Raw genomic sequence first — 14,447 nt, 5'->3', positions numbered from 1 at the left:
AGTCATGTGCCGTGATGGGATTTGAACCCGTGATGCTGTGGTTTGCAGGCCTGTGTTCCATTCACTGAGCTACACCAGCCAGGGCCAATGAAGAATATCTTTAAACATTGTTAAGTGTTATAACTAGCCACAGCTGTCGTTCATTGAGCGCTTACTCTGGACCAAGCCCTGTGGTACCACCTTTATAACATTACCTCGTTTATTTACTATTCACAACACCCCTCAGAGATGCGTTGCTGTTTTCCCTCTCTTACCTGCGAAAGGGACGGGCTCAGTGAGGCTGAGTAACTGCTCCAGGTCACAGCAACAAGTGCTGAGGCCGAGGCTGGAACCCAGGGCCGACTGACTCTGCACATTCGCCTCTTAGCGGCTCTGCTCTAGTGACCAGTGAGTGGCGGAGCCAGGTCAGGAGCCGGGCACCCTCCTTCCTCCACACCGCCAGGTGTCCCTTCCTCCGGTTCTGGTCCTTCCAACGCAGTTTCCACGGGCAGCTCCACACCGCCGCCCCCGAGCATCTCCTGTGGGAAAAGTGGCCTGACCTTTGCCTATGTCACATGACCATTATCTGCAATAAAAATAGGACTCCTTCTGTTTCAAACCAACGTCCACGTCATTGACAATTCATGCTCATTCCCGAGATTGCAAGTTGCTATTTTTGAAAAGTTATTTCGCATGGCCTCTCGCCCCAGGAGCCCTTGGCCCTTTTAATCTGGGCGTCTCAATCCGAGGAACACAGTGCAGCCCTGTGGGTTTGATTAGATGTGTCCAAACTACAATGTTGGCTGTTCCAAAAACTCCCCTCGCCTCCCTCCACCCCTGCCCCACCCCTTGCTCAGAACGAAGTGCCAGATGGCTGCCGGTTGGCCTGATGGAAGGGAGGTTTGCGGAAGAAGAGCCCACAGGACACGGTTGGCTGGTGTCCAGCCTCTTCCTACGCAGATTTCACTGAGAGCAGACACTAATCCCATCCTTTTACGTCTCCAGTGACGGCCTAGAGTGCGCCAGTGCTGGGCGCGGGGTCCACAGTGAGGAGCGGAAGGGTCCCTCCTCCCTGCCCCTGTGGAGTTGGCACCCTCAAGGGGCATTAGACCTGGGTGCACCAAGCCCTGTGATGGGAAGTAAAGGGCATGTGAAGGGGAACGACTGGGGGCAGCTCCTTTGAACCAACCGAGTGTTTATGGAAGGCCTGTCTGAATTATGACGCAGCAAGCGTTGCCCCCGTCAGTCTTTGGCTAGAAGGGGAGCAAAGAGAACTAGATGGTTTAATAACACGGGAAACACAAGCCTGCTTGCTAGCCAGGAATCTACAGCTTCACACCCCCGGGGGGCCACAGCATTGCTCCGCCGCCGAGGGGGTTAACACCACTCCCTTGCCCCCTCTGGTGCTGAATTGTTTGGGGCGGAAGGGGAGGCGCTGGACCATAGGAGCCTCAGAAAGTTGGGGAACTTGATTGGTCATTTTGAGAAAATACCTGGTCCATCTCACACCCAAGCTCCTAGTTATCATCCCTGGGCGAGCTCTCTCTCTCTCTCTCTCTCACACACACACACACACACACACACAGAGAACGATGCACTCACCCAGGGGCTCCACAAGGACTAAACTCTCTTGCTTGTGACCCCCACTCGCACGGTGCACACACCTGTTCTCTCCATGGCCCCCGGGAGGGAGCAATGGACGGCAGCTGGAAATGCACGCGGAGCTGGCCGGAAGCTGGGCTGGACCGCACGCTAATATGCAGCAGAAAGCCTGGGCAGTGGCCTTGACCCAGGCCCTGCTGAAGACGAGATTGGACTTTTCCCGCAGCAAGCTGGGCGGTTCCAGAACGTGCCCTGGTGTTCAAAAGCAGAGTCGTGTGTTGGGGGCACAGCGAGCCAGCAGGCGCGTCCCCCAGGCCTGGAACGAGGACAGGCAGGGCCCGCTCACATGAACTTCGAGGTGCAAAGGTAGACACACGAAGGCCTCTCTCCAGCTCAGTGCAGTGAAACCTCACACTTGGTCTCCGTGTGCCCTGGGGTGGTGCTTAAATTTTTAGGAGGTGTGAAAGGAATTACTATCTCTGCAGCAGGTTGGAAGCCTTTAAACTAGTGTGGAGTTAGAAAAACCAGGCAAAAATAATGAAATTATGTGATCTTCAACTTCCCTGATGCAGGGGGGTGGGGAATGTTACCAAATTATCTGCTGAGAAAACCCGCCTTAGGCTGAGAACAAGCCCGAGACTCCCGCCCCAGGGGGCCCCTTTGAAAAGAAAGTTCCCTGCAAACCGATGAACAGCTGTTCACGGCAAAAAAAAAGCCTGACTCCTCCACAGCTCCCAGCCTGACATGCTAATTGCTCTCACAGAAACAAGTTAATGGGGTTTTAATAAAAATAGAACCCAAATAGGCGTTGAGTCCCCTATTTTTTGCAAACAGAGGCGCTGCCACTTGCAGTTTCCTCAGGTGTCAGGGCTGGTCCCTGACGCCGCGGGGCCCAGCTGAGAGTTATATAAGGGCAGTGAGCTCATCGCCCTTGCAAAGACTACACAGAGCAGTCGAACACCGTTACCCAGGGCCTGTTCTATCGCAGACCCGGGGAGAAAACAGGTCAAACCATGTCCTCCAAGTCGCTGCAGGCAGTAGGAGCTCAGGGGTGGGGAACTCCTGTGGGGTTTGCTGTCCACGCCACTGTAACCAGGGCAGTTCGTGGGCTGCTCCTCAAGCCAGTTCAAATCTTCAGAAAGTAAACCAGGGGTTGGTGTTTTAATTCATTCATGGTTTTAAGGAGGATGGTATAGTAAGGAAGGGCCCGGGCCCTGTGCTGAGGCCCAGCTTGAATCCCAGCTTTGCCATTTCAGAGGTGCCTGCCTTGGGACATTGGGACAGGTGGCTCACCTCTGGGCCTCACCTTCCTGATCTGTAAGATGGGGTCATGATCGTGGTTGGGTTAACCCTTGCAGGGTTGAGAGAAGCAGGGAACAGGTTGTATATAAAGTGCTCAGAGTAGCGCCCAGTACAAGGTAAGCCCCCGAATACTGCTGGCTGGTGGGAAAGATGGGGAGTAAACCAGTAGAAATGAAGATTTCAGCATAGAATGGTGAGGAAGATGCACAGGCTGATGTGGTGTGGGGGTGACAGGGGTGGGGTGCTTCAGACAGACCCCTCGAGAAGCCTAAGGAGCAGCCAGGCACATAGGCGGGGGGTGCAGGAAATGCAAGGTCCCTGGCGTGGCAGACAGAGAGGCCGGTGAGGCCAGAGCACAGAAATGGACCAAGGGAAGGAAGCGAGAGGTGGGGGCGTTGGGTTGGCCAAAAAGTCTGTTTTGTGTTTTCCATAAAATAAAAGACACATTTTCATTTTCATGAATTACTTTCTTGATTTGGATATTTTGAGTGTGTCGGCTATCTCTGCCTATTGGCTTCCAGCGGGTAGAGGCCAGGGTGCTGCTAAACATCTCCCAAGGTGTCAGACAGCCCCACGGCAAAGAGTTATTTGGCCAAAATGTCAATAGTACCAAGAAACTTTGCAAAGCACTTTTGACATGTTTGATCAATGACAGGACCTTCTCCATACACTGCACAAATCTTTTTTTGTGTGTTTCAGTTATGTTTTTACCTTCCTTGAAATAATAAAGCACAGTACACCAAAAATGTTAGCTATTTTCTTCCATCTTCAAAATTAAAATGGCTGCAGAAATTTCACCAATTTTGATAATTTTTAAAAATGCATGCTGATATGACAGCTGTCACAAAATCTACAAAAATTGTTTTGAATGACACTAAAGATGACTAAGCATTCATATGGAAAAAATCAAACGAACTTTTTGGCCAACCCAGTAGAGGTGGCCAACGACCAGGTCATATGAAGGCTTAGAGATCAGGGCAAGGACATCAGCGAGACGGGGACACAGGGAGGTGACACCACCCGAGTCACCTTTCCAAAGGCCGGAGGCCGGAGACATGGCCTTGAAAGACCAGTTAGGAAGCTGCTGTGATAATGGCGGTGACAGCTGAAGGTGCCCAGACAGGGGTAGGGGGGTGGGGCAGGTGGCAGTGGGGCTGCAAGAAAGTGAAGGGAGCCAAGAGGATGTGGTGAGGACCATGTGGGAAGTGAGAGCGTGTGAGGGTCCAGGCGCCGCACGCAGGCTGTGGCTTCAACATTGCCCTGGACAAGTCCCAGGGAGAACCAGGTTCAGGCCAACTCAACATAACCACCGGGCTGTGGCCCTCAGTCCTCCTCCTGGGCACGCGCACGTTCCCTCCCGGGCATGCGCACGTTCCCTCCCGGGCACGAGCATGTTCCCACCTGGATGTGCAGTTGCCCACTTGACTTTTGTCAGTGTCCACACTGCTGCAAGGTCCTCACCGTGATGAATCCATTATTGTTCTTGGGGCATAAAAGCATCCTGGAGGCTGTGTCACCTACGCCCCTCTCTGGTGACCGAGCTGATTCCAGTCCTGACTGTCACCAAGATCCATGGCCCTTCCTGAGAGGTCCTGTCGGCTTGCACATGGAGCCCTTGAGCAGCTGACTAGCAGACGAGGGCATTTGGGATTTTGGAAGCTTTTGAAAAACTCTTTCCTATTTTTCACTATGCACTTTTTAACTGATTGCATATGTGACACGTGTTCGTGTAGGCACGGACTTGTAAAAGCTTTAAATCATCCAGAACAGAACAGAGCGCCCCTGCACCCTCGCAGCCCACAGCCCAGCCCTGGCCCCAGTGCCTCCTGGGGGGGGGGGCCCACCGCGCAGGGGGCGTCCTCCCTGGCCCCTCTCAATGTACATACTCTCTCACGATGGCCTTTGTGTATCCGGGCCTTGTCACACACTCTGTTCTGTGCCCCCCTTTTTCTGTTTCACAGTGTGTGTTAGCCACCCACCTGCTTTGGTGTTTTTGTTGTTGTTTTTAACAGCGGCGTCATTTTCTGACATGGAGATGTCATAGTTTATGTGACCGCTCACCCTCCCCGAGGGTTTGAGCTGGAGACAATTCCCACAGTGCCACCACTACCCAGTTATCTCTCCAAAAGCTGCCTTCTTCCTTTAAAAAAAGTTTGTTTCATTGCACAAGTGGTTTACGTTCTTGCAAAAAATGTAAAGAATATAATAAACAAGACCAGAAAAGAAATAGTAAGAACACTTGTAATTCCATCACCCAGAAACACAGCTTTTCACATATAATCTACTTATTTAAATCCTGTAAAATGTAAAGTTTTTACAAAAATGTGGTCAAAATGTATACTCTTTTGAAACACCTGTTTTTTGCAGATCTTTTGTGACTCTATGTCACAAAGATCTTTCCAAGTCATAAAAGATTCTTCCATGTGAGGAATCTTTGGCCCTGGCTGGTGTGACTCAGTGGATTGAGCATGGCCTGTCAACCATAAGGGTTGAGGTTCAATTCCCAGTCAGGGCACATACCTGGGTTGCCGGCCAGGTCCCCACTAGGGGCCACATGAGAGGCAACCACACACTGATGTTTCTCTCCCTCTCTTTCTCCTTCCCTTCCCCTGTCTCTAAAAATAAATAAATAAATAAATAAATAAATAAAAATATTTTAAAAAAGAATCTTTATCATGAATTCTTCTAGCTTGTTATAAAGTGGCTTAAGGGCAAGAGCGGAAAGCTTGTGGAAGGAGGGAAGCTCCAAGAATCCTTTCTGAAAGACATCGGCAACCCACGAGAGGGGCACACTCACACAGACTTATTTAATGTAGAAGAATTCTTCTACTGCCCTAGTTCTTGGATGTCTTGGAGAATCTGATAAAGCCAGCTGCTCCTCAGTGATGTGCACGATCACACAATTTGTATACAATTCAGGGATACGTGGCCAGTCCCCTCCCTGCCCCCAAAATATTCCATCATTTTAAATTGGTGGTCAAGAATATGGGCCCCACGTCAGATCCTGGCCGTACTGCCTTTAGTCCCTACGCCCAGCTCCTTGCTTGTAAAACCCAGGCAGCAGGGGTGGGGGGTGGGGTTGTTTTGAGGGTTAAGGCATTTGTTAGGCATAAAATGTTTAGAACCGGGGCTGGCACGCGGTAAGTCCTAATTAAATGTCAGCTCTTATTATTCCCAGTGCGTTGCTTTTGTAACATTTCTAACTCTATCTTTGTACACATCTACAATTACTGCCCAGGGATAAACCCCTGGATGTGGAAGAGCCGGGTGGGATCATTAGCATGTTTATGAGATTGTGGATCCATAATGCGATAATTATTCCAGGACTAGGTTTACGGTGTCAGGCAAATGGAAATAAGTCCATGCCCTCGTGGGGTTTACCTTAGGGAGGAGGTAGACAGTCCACAAAATACAGAAGCGATCTATTTGGAAGGACCATGGAGAAAAAGAAAGCAGAGTGATGGGATGGGGGGTGTTGTTCTTAGGAGGGTGGTCCAGGAAGCTCCCTGAGAAGGTGACATTGGAGCAGAGACCCGAGAAAGGGAGGACACATGAGAACACCAGGTAGGGGGGTGTTGTAGGCAGAGAGCGTAACAAGTCCCAGGGGCCTGGGGCACAAACACGCCAGGGTGTGCGTGAGGGGGAACTGGGAGGAAAAGGGGACAGAGCGGTAAGGGGGTGGGAACGCATCACCTAAATCTGCGCTTCTGGAGCAGTTTGAATTTTGTCCAACCACAGGTCCAGGAAAGGGGAAGCAGGTGTTCAAGGAGAAAATCAGAATGAACTGAAGTGATGTTTTCCTGTGTCCCTCTGTGCCTAACAGCACTAAAGGGAATGAGCACTCCCGCTGTGCCCTTGAGAGGGACCCAAGGAGCCTTGTTCTCTGGGTAAAACCTGTGGACTGTTTCAGATTCTGAGGTCCGGTCCCGTTTTCCTGGAACAGTACAAACCCAGAGCACAATGCTCGTTTTGGTTGGTGCCCAGGCCGTGTTCCCGGACAGCCTGTCTGCCAAGCCTGCAATTTTGAGACAGTATTTATCAGGGGAACTTAGTTCCCAGGGTCAAGATGACAGTGTCTAGGATCGAGGGTCCCTGGGCCCGTTGGCCACAAAGCATCAGCCCCAGAGACACGCGCAGAGGGCGGAAAGGCCAGCTCAGGGGTAGCAGCTCAGGGTGAAGAAGTATCCAACCACAGGATCACCTGGGGAGAGAAGCGCCCTGGCATTTCCACCCACTTCCTCAAACCAAGGGACCTCTCAGATAAACCAGGAAGTTCGGGGACTTGGGCAGGACCAGACTCTGAGTTACAAATGAGGGGAGACACACCTTGGTGTGGAACCGAGGCTGGTGGGTGTGGCTGCTGTCAGATGGGGTCAAGGAGAACCCTGGCCCCCCACTCGCCCGCTTCTCCTGCCCGGGCTTCACTCACCTTTGCCAGCTCACCCATCTGTGACTCAGCTAGTCGACGGTATGTCCCTGCCCACCTGCCACGTGCAGGCGCAGGGCTGGGTGCCACCGGAGAGGACAGGGAGATCTGTATCTGCAGCACCTGCCAGTGGGGTTGGGGGGGCGCTCTGCTCCACGAGAGGCGTGGCTAAGTGCCCCCCAAGCCCTGGCTTCTCCACACTGACAGGAGTCTGCTGGCTCTGTCTTTTCCTCCCGGTTTCCTTTCCTTTTACCTTTTCCCCCTCCTTTCTGTTTTGTGGATGGTGTGGTTTTGCCGTTAGGGAATGGGACTGGGTAGATCGCTTGTGCTGATAACCGTACCTGGGTTCACTTTTCAGCAGAAACCAGAAACACTTGTTGACAAAGATAAGACCAGATGAAAACACCCACGAGAAAAGTCTTCACCTCTTTCACTGGGTGCTCGTCCTCTCCTGAGATCCTCATTCAGTGTTTGCTTTGCACAAAAAACTTCATGTTTCTGTGTATAGATTTTCCATGGAAAGGGGCTGCACACCTCCTGCTTAATTCACCTCTGCATTCCCCGCTCCTGGTTCATGAGAGGCGTGAGAATATTTGTGGATAAAATCAATTGTGAATTTCTGAAATGTGTGTCTCTCGTTCACACCGCCACGGACATCCTTTCGTGGCCTCTGTCTCCTGCTCGGTGCGGCTGCACAGCACTCGCCCAGAACTCCTGCCTGTTCCCATGTTTCTGGTACTTGAAGCCATTGCGCCTACACCCTCACACACACCTGTGACTACTTCTGCTGGCAACTGTGGGGACAGAACAGCAGCCTCCAGAAGATGCCACCTGCTCATCCTCGAACCTGTGACTCGGCTGCCACATGTGGCAAATGGACCTGCAGGTGTGATGAAGTCAAGGCTCTTGAGACGAGGCGTCTCCCGGGTTGCCAGGTGGGCCCAGTCTCATCATACTGCTCCTTACGAGAGGGAGGCAGGGTGACCTCAGGTACAGCAGGCGACAAGAAAGGGAAGCAGAGGGTGGCAGGGGTGTGCCCACCGAAGCGGAGGACGGGGCGATGCTGGAAGTGGCCACAGCCAGGGAATTCCAACAGCTTCTAGAAGCCAGAGAAGCCCGGAATCGGACTCTCCCCAGGAGCCAGCAGAAGGAACCCGGCCTTGCCGGCCCATCTGGATTTCCGAGATCCAGAGCTGTAAAATAATTTGTGGGTTTTTCGATGTTTCTTTTTATCGTGCTAAAATACATACAACATACCAATTACTGTCTTAATACTATTTACACGTAGAGTTCAAGGGCGTTAGCGACATTCCTAATGGGGTGCACCCATCACCTCCATCCATCCCCTTAACTCTTCATCTTGGAAGACTGATCCTCAGTACGGTTAAATGGCAACTCCCCCTCCCCCTTTCCTCTCCCCCCTGACACGTAGCCTGGTTGTAAAGCGGAGGTGAAGGGCACTCAGCTGCTGCCTAGATGCCGACCAGCCCGGCCCGTCCAGCCCCTGGCTGATCCCCTGCAGGTGCCCTTCCTCCCCAGAGTCGGAGGCACTGAAACTCGTCTCCCCCTGGCCTAGACCAGGCAGGATTAGGTGCCCTGTCAAAACGTGTTTATCAGCATTTGCTGTCCCTCGGGCCCTGAGCTGGTGGCTTCGCCGGCCCTGTCTCACGGAGTCCTCCGAAGGACTCGGTGAGGTAAAGAGGAGGAAATGGATGCACAGAGAAGTTAAGCAACTTGAGCAACATCACACAGGGCGGGGCCCTGTGGGTCCTACTCCCACCCTTAACTCTGGACCTAAAGGCTTCCTCTCAGTGCCCGAGGTGAGGAGGAGGAAGACCATCCTTACCGGGTACACTCTAGGCTACAATACTCAGAAGAGGCCACTCAAGTCCCTCCCGTGTACGACATCCACACACGCCCTCCTGTCACGACACGCGCACGCCCACGCATGCCATCCACCCGTGTGCACGCACACCCTGGCCACTGGAGCCCGCGCTGCATGGAGCGGCGGGTAACTACTGGAACGCGGCCGCTGGTGTGGCTGCTGTGTTGGGGTGGGGAAGCGGGCGCAGGCCGCGGGGGGCGGCTGGCGTGGCAAAGAGGGGAGGGAACTGCTCACAAAGTGGTCCCCGTGGGTGGGGAGAGGGGACAGGCTGTGCCACACACCAGGAGACTGCTGGGATCCGAACAAGCTGCAAGGGGTAGGGGAGGGGACAGAAGGAAGGTGAAGGGGAAGAAGCTGACCTTGGTCCTCTCCAGGGGACACAGCAAGGTCACAGCTCTGGCAGGCAGCGTCTGGGCGCCTGCAGGAGGTAGGTAATGGGCCATAAATAATGCGTCAGGATAGGGAGAGGGTAGCTGGTGGGAGCCAGAGGCTGTTTGGTGAAGCCTCCAGGGCGGATAAAAAGGCTTTTTCAAAGGGAACCGGAGGAGATTCTGTTGTCCTCTGGGACGAGGGAGGAGAAAATGGGGTGTCTGTAGTTACCTGGAGAGCAAAAGGCTGGTTCTGCATGAGGGGGATCCTACACGTTCCAGGAGCAAGGGGGTGGCAACGCAGCCTGTGGGTGGAGCAGGTGGCCCAGGAGCAGGGGGCACACAATCCAGGGATGGCTGAAATTCCAGAGCCAGACTGAGGCCAGCACTCAGCCCCGCTCACTTCCTCGTTCCAGCCTCCTCCCCCTCTGCTCGGGCAGGCCCAGCCCGCTCCACCTCCATCAGGAGCTCTTGGCATGGGGCCGGGTGCACGGCACTCAGCTCCGTGCCTCCCCAGCTCAGCACCGGATCTGGCTGACCCGGTGTACGATGGTGGGTGGGTGGGTGGATGGATGGACAGATAGACGGATGGACAGATGGACAGACAGGTGGGTGGGTAGATGGTGTTCTCACCCAATCATTCCCTTTCCCATCTCCAGCAGGCTCTTCCCCCAGGCAGCCCTTCCTGGCCCCTGCAGGCCCCCACTGGAACCTCAATGGCATGGTTTAGCAGAGTCTGCCCAGTTCCCATGTCATGGGACTCAATGCTGGTTCCCTTCATCCAGGCACAAACCCTAAAGGCAAGGTCAATGTCCTGGTCAGCTCTGATTCTCTAGTGTACCCCCCAGCCCCGACAGGGCTCGTCACCGAAGAGGCACTCAACCCACTTTATAAAGGAAGAGAAATGATCCACTTTTGCTCCAGGGGACTATGAGACTCAGGATTAGAGAGAGGGACAGTGTTACTGGGGTTGGGAGGGACAGTCCCTGCCCCCCAACCCTGCTAGGGGAGGAAGTGTCCACGGCCCCAGGCTCAGCTGCTCTCCGACTCCACCTGTGAGGTATTTCTATTTGCTCTCAGTCATGGTCACGAGGGGACTGGAGAGGGATGGTGACTCAGCCCAATTCATCATCACAATGGAAAAACCCAGTCACCTGTCCTCCTGGCACTGGGACCAGAGCTCTCTGCATCTGGAAGGGAGCACACACCACACTTTCTTCAAGGTCCTTTTGTGTTTCACCTGCTCACAGAACAAAGACTGGAGTGTGAAGGAACATGGCTGGTTGACACTGGATTTGTGGTATGTCATGAATCTCAGCGACCAGAGATCTTGTGTTCCCTCTGTGCCAGGCTCCGCCTTGATGATCCATGTGCATCACCTCATAGTGGTTTCCCAACATGCCCATGGCACTGGTCACTCTTTAGCCACCAGCGTCTGACAAGCCCTTCCCGTGGGGCGGGGCCCCCCTCCCACTAGAGGAACTGAGAATCCCTTTGCCCGCCTCCCTTGCAGCTTTGGCAGAGTATGTGCTGTGGGCGCCTCCAATCAAACACACCATTTGTTTTAACTTAAATTTATTGGGGTAGCATTGGTTAATAACATTATATAAATTTCAGGTGTACAACTTTCTAATACGACATCTGTATACTCTATCGTGTGCCCACCACCTGAAGCCTAGTCTCTTTCCATCACCTTGTCTCCGACCCCCTTTACCATCTTCTTTCTCCCCACCCCACCTCCCCTGTGCTAACTACCACTCTGTTGCTGTATCCATGAGTTTGTTCATGTGTTGTTTTTTGTTTCATAGCCCACATATCAGTGAAATCACACAGTTCTTGTCCTTTTCTGTCTGCCTCATTTCTCTTAGCATAATCCTCTCCAGATCCATCCAAGTTGTCACAAATGCAGACATACCCACTCTTGACTGTGAGTTAGAAAATGGCAACATGAGGAAGCTGAGACCACAAGGAATCCCACCTTGGGCAAGGACACCACTTCCGGGGCAGCACCCCCAGGGGCCCCAGAGGCAGCCGTGGTCCCAGTGGCAGTGTGCTGTGCCCTTGCCCAGGGGTGCTGCCGGCTGCAGCATCTGTGCGCAGGGATGGCAGGAATGGTTTTGACACCAGACCTGCAGCATTGGCCATGACTCCCGAAGTCCTGAGAGTGCCCACCCTCCTAACAGAGCCCCTGCCTGCTTAACCTAGCCCGAGGTTAGGTGAGTGCCACAACCATCCAGGCTGCCATATTAGCCCGAGTTTCACACAAACAGGAAACAAGGGTTCGGAGCGGCCGTGTCTGCTCTCCAGGTGAGGAACAGGCTGACCCCTGACCCCTGGCCCATTTTACACCTGGGGGAAGGGACGCAGCCACACCGGCAGCATCTTGTCGTGTGTAATGTGCGCCCACGTTTTGGCCCAAACTTTCAGGAAAGAAATCTTTCGTTTTAATTTTTTAATTCAATTATTTATTTATGTATACGTAGATACTAGTTTTTTGTATTATAAAAAATTTTAGTGTTTATTTTTAACATATTATGGTACAAGAAATTTTATGTAACAAATAATCACAAAACACAAGGACCGACACAAGGTATTTCAGGTACTCCCCACGTATAATGTGCATCCTTAATTTTCCCTCAGAAATTTGGGTCAAAAGTGCCCATTATACACAACAAGATATGGTCATTAGGAGCAAGGCTATAGGATGAGTCCCAGCCAATGACGGGGCCCTGGGTCCTGATCTGCTGTCCTCTGTTAAAAACCCTGCATCCAGCTGGTCCCCAAACACCACGCCCCCTTCTCAGGGGTGATGAGCCTGGAGCAGGAGGGACTGAGAGCTCCGCCTCCGTCCTCCGGAAGGGGCGGGGCCCTTCTCCCTGCCCCTTTCTTCAGCACCTTTATTTGCTGCAGTGGGCCCTGGAAGGGGGGTTGTTCTTGCAACTGCATTTCTTCATCATCTGTTGTCTCCACTTCTAGGGTTCAAATCCGCAGCCTCACTAACCTGAATGGTGAGCTGGGGGTTCAGGAATTATCTGAGCCAGGGGGGTTGCCTCTAGTTCAAGGCCGTGGCCGACACCGTTCCACGCGTGGACAGAAGGGTGACAGTTTCCAAGCTCTTATATGGCGGCTTTATGAACCGCCCCCCGCCCCTGGGGGCCTGCACCCCTCTGACGAGCTCAGAACAGGCTAGGCCTCCGGGATCGTGTCACCAGGACACCAAGACTTCGCTGCGTTCAATGACTAGGTCTAGAACTATTGAAAAGGGTAGAACTCAGGACAGCCTGGAACCCTGTCTGATGCGATAACAGTTTCATGGTCAATAATAAAGGCTGCTGTTGGCTGAACAGGTCAACCCTCCGCCTGGCACTGTACTGAGCACTTTCTTTATGTTCTGTCATTTACTTCTCAGGGGAACCCTGTGAGGTCAGCATCATCCCACCTTCACCCAGTGTGACTTGGAGGCTCAGAGAGGCTAAGGAACCCACTGGACATCACACAGCCAGGAAGCTGTAGAATCAGCCCAAGTTCTTAAGGGCTGGCTCTGTCTGGGCAACTGGATCTTACCGGCTTCCTCAGCCAACACTGGTGATCCCATCAATTCGATGCCCCAGCAGCTTTCCTGGTCTTACCACAAAGCAGCCCAAGGGAAGGGGGTGGGGAGGCACTGCAGAATTCTCTGGACTTCCCGCCCTTCGGCCGCACCACGCCGCCCAGAGGAGCCGGCCCAACTAGGCCCAAAGGCTAGAGCCCTGGCCAGGAGGCGCAGATGGCTGGAGTGTTGCCCTGTTCTCCAGAAGGTTGTAGGTTTGATTCCCGGTCCAGAAACAAACCCAGGTTTTGGGTTGGAGGCCCAGTTCAAGGCCGTAAGGGAGGCCAGGGCAGCTGATTGATGCTTCTCTCTCTCCTTTCCTCTCTCTAAAATCAGTAGGAACAGATACGGACATATACCGGGGCGAGGGTTAAAAAAACAAAAACAAAGGCTGGAATCCGGGAGGGGCGGAGCCCCGCCTAAGGTGCCAGGAGGAGCCCAACTGGGCCCCAGGCCCCCTTCTCTTAAGCTGTTGCCCAAGTCAATTTTTCAGGTAGTCCGATTTCCATTCTCCCGACATCAGGGGCTGTATCCAGGGGCTTTAGCGCTCCCTCCTTTGGGGCAGCAGGTGGGAGCGACGCCACTGGGCCAGACCCGAGTGAGCCTGAGGAAGATGGGGTCTGCGGGGTCCCTTTCCCGTTCGGACAGTGGAAGCGAATTGAGGGGGTCGAGGACCGTGTCACACCGGGGCGGGGGCGGAGTGGCGAGAAGGGGTAGCTGGGGGCCCATAGCATCTGCCTGGAGATGGTCACTCCCGCGTGAGTTCCCCAAGGAAAGCCTAGCGCTCCAAAGACCAGAGCCCTGAGTGCCCGGTTCTTCCTGACCCCCCAGGGCTTTCCTGGAGCCGTTCCCCGGCAGCGGCGGGGTGGGGGAGGCGTGCCGCCTCCTCCGGGCTGGGGTTCCCCCTGGTCATCCAAACAAAACAAAGACCGAGGCGGAGGCCGCCCCATCCCCTGGGGACTCGATGCCACACGGCTGCAAGGGAATCGGAGGATGCGCGCCGGGCACCGTCCGCACCCTGCGGAGTCCGAGCCGCGGGGAGCCTTCCTCCCGGCGCCTGCGGGAGGTGAGCAGCGGGAGGGAGGGGTGGAGACCTACCCGGGCGTCTCCGCTACGATCCGGCGTTGCCCGCCTGCCCATCCACCCACCTGCCCTCCCCCGGTGGCTGCGGGTGGACCCTGAGCGCCCGGCCCGGCCTCCCGGGACCAGCCAACCCCGCGGGCCGAGCGCCCCACCCACCACGCCCACGCGGGCGCGCCTCGCGGTGCCCCGCCCCCGCCCGGCCTCCGCCCCCGG

General features: G+C 54.2%; 1 protein-coding gene across 16 annotated transcripts in view; it reads right to left on the bottom strand.

The window, feature by feature from the left end:
• The window catches only part of PRSS54 (serine protease 54), a 59,887-nt gene extending 49,935 nt beyond the window's left edge, over positions 1 to 9,952 (bottom strand). For 12 of the 16 annotated variants that reach the window (XM_053663223.1, XM_053663218.1, XM_053663221.1 and 9 more), the window contains exons 1-2: positions 9,795 to 9,952; positions 255 to 565 (exon numbers count right to left, since the gene is read on the bottom strand). The gene's annotated coding sequence lies outside the window, so the exon portion shown is untranslated. Of the gene's footprint in view, positions 1 to 254; positions 566 to 9,553; positions 9,613 to 9,794 lie in introns of those variants that run through there. The other 4 variants (XM_053663220.1, XM_053663219.1, XR_008391176.1 and 1 more) reach the window with 4 other exon arrangements.
• Positions 9,953 to 14,447: the final 4,495 nt, after the last annotated feature.

Source organism: Artibeus jamaicensis, unplaced genomic scaffold, assembly GCF_021234435.1.
Source record: "Artibeus jamaicensis isolate MK-2021 breed Jamaican fruit bat unplaced genomic scaffold, CSHL_Jam_final contig_3152, whole genome shotgun sequence".
In the NCBI taxonomy this organism is placed as follows: domain Eukaryota; kingdom Metazoa; phylum Chordata; class Mammalia; order Chiroptera; family Phyllostomidae; genus Artibeus; species Artibeus jamaicensis.
Note: the sequence above shows the minus strand (reverse complement) of the source record. Positions and strands in the feature narration are given on the sequence as shown.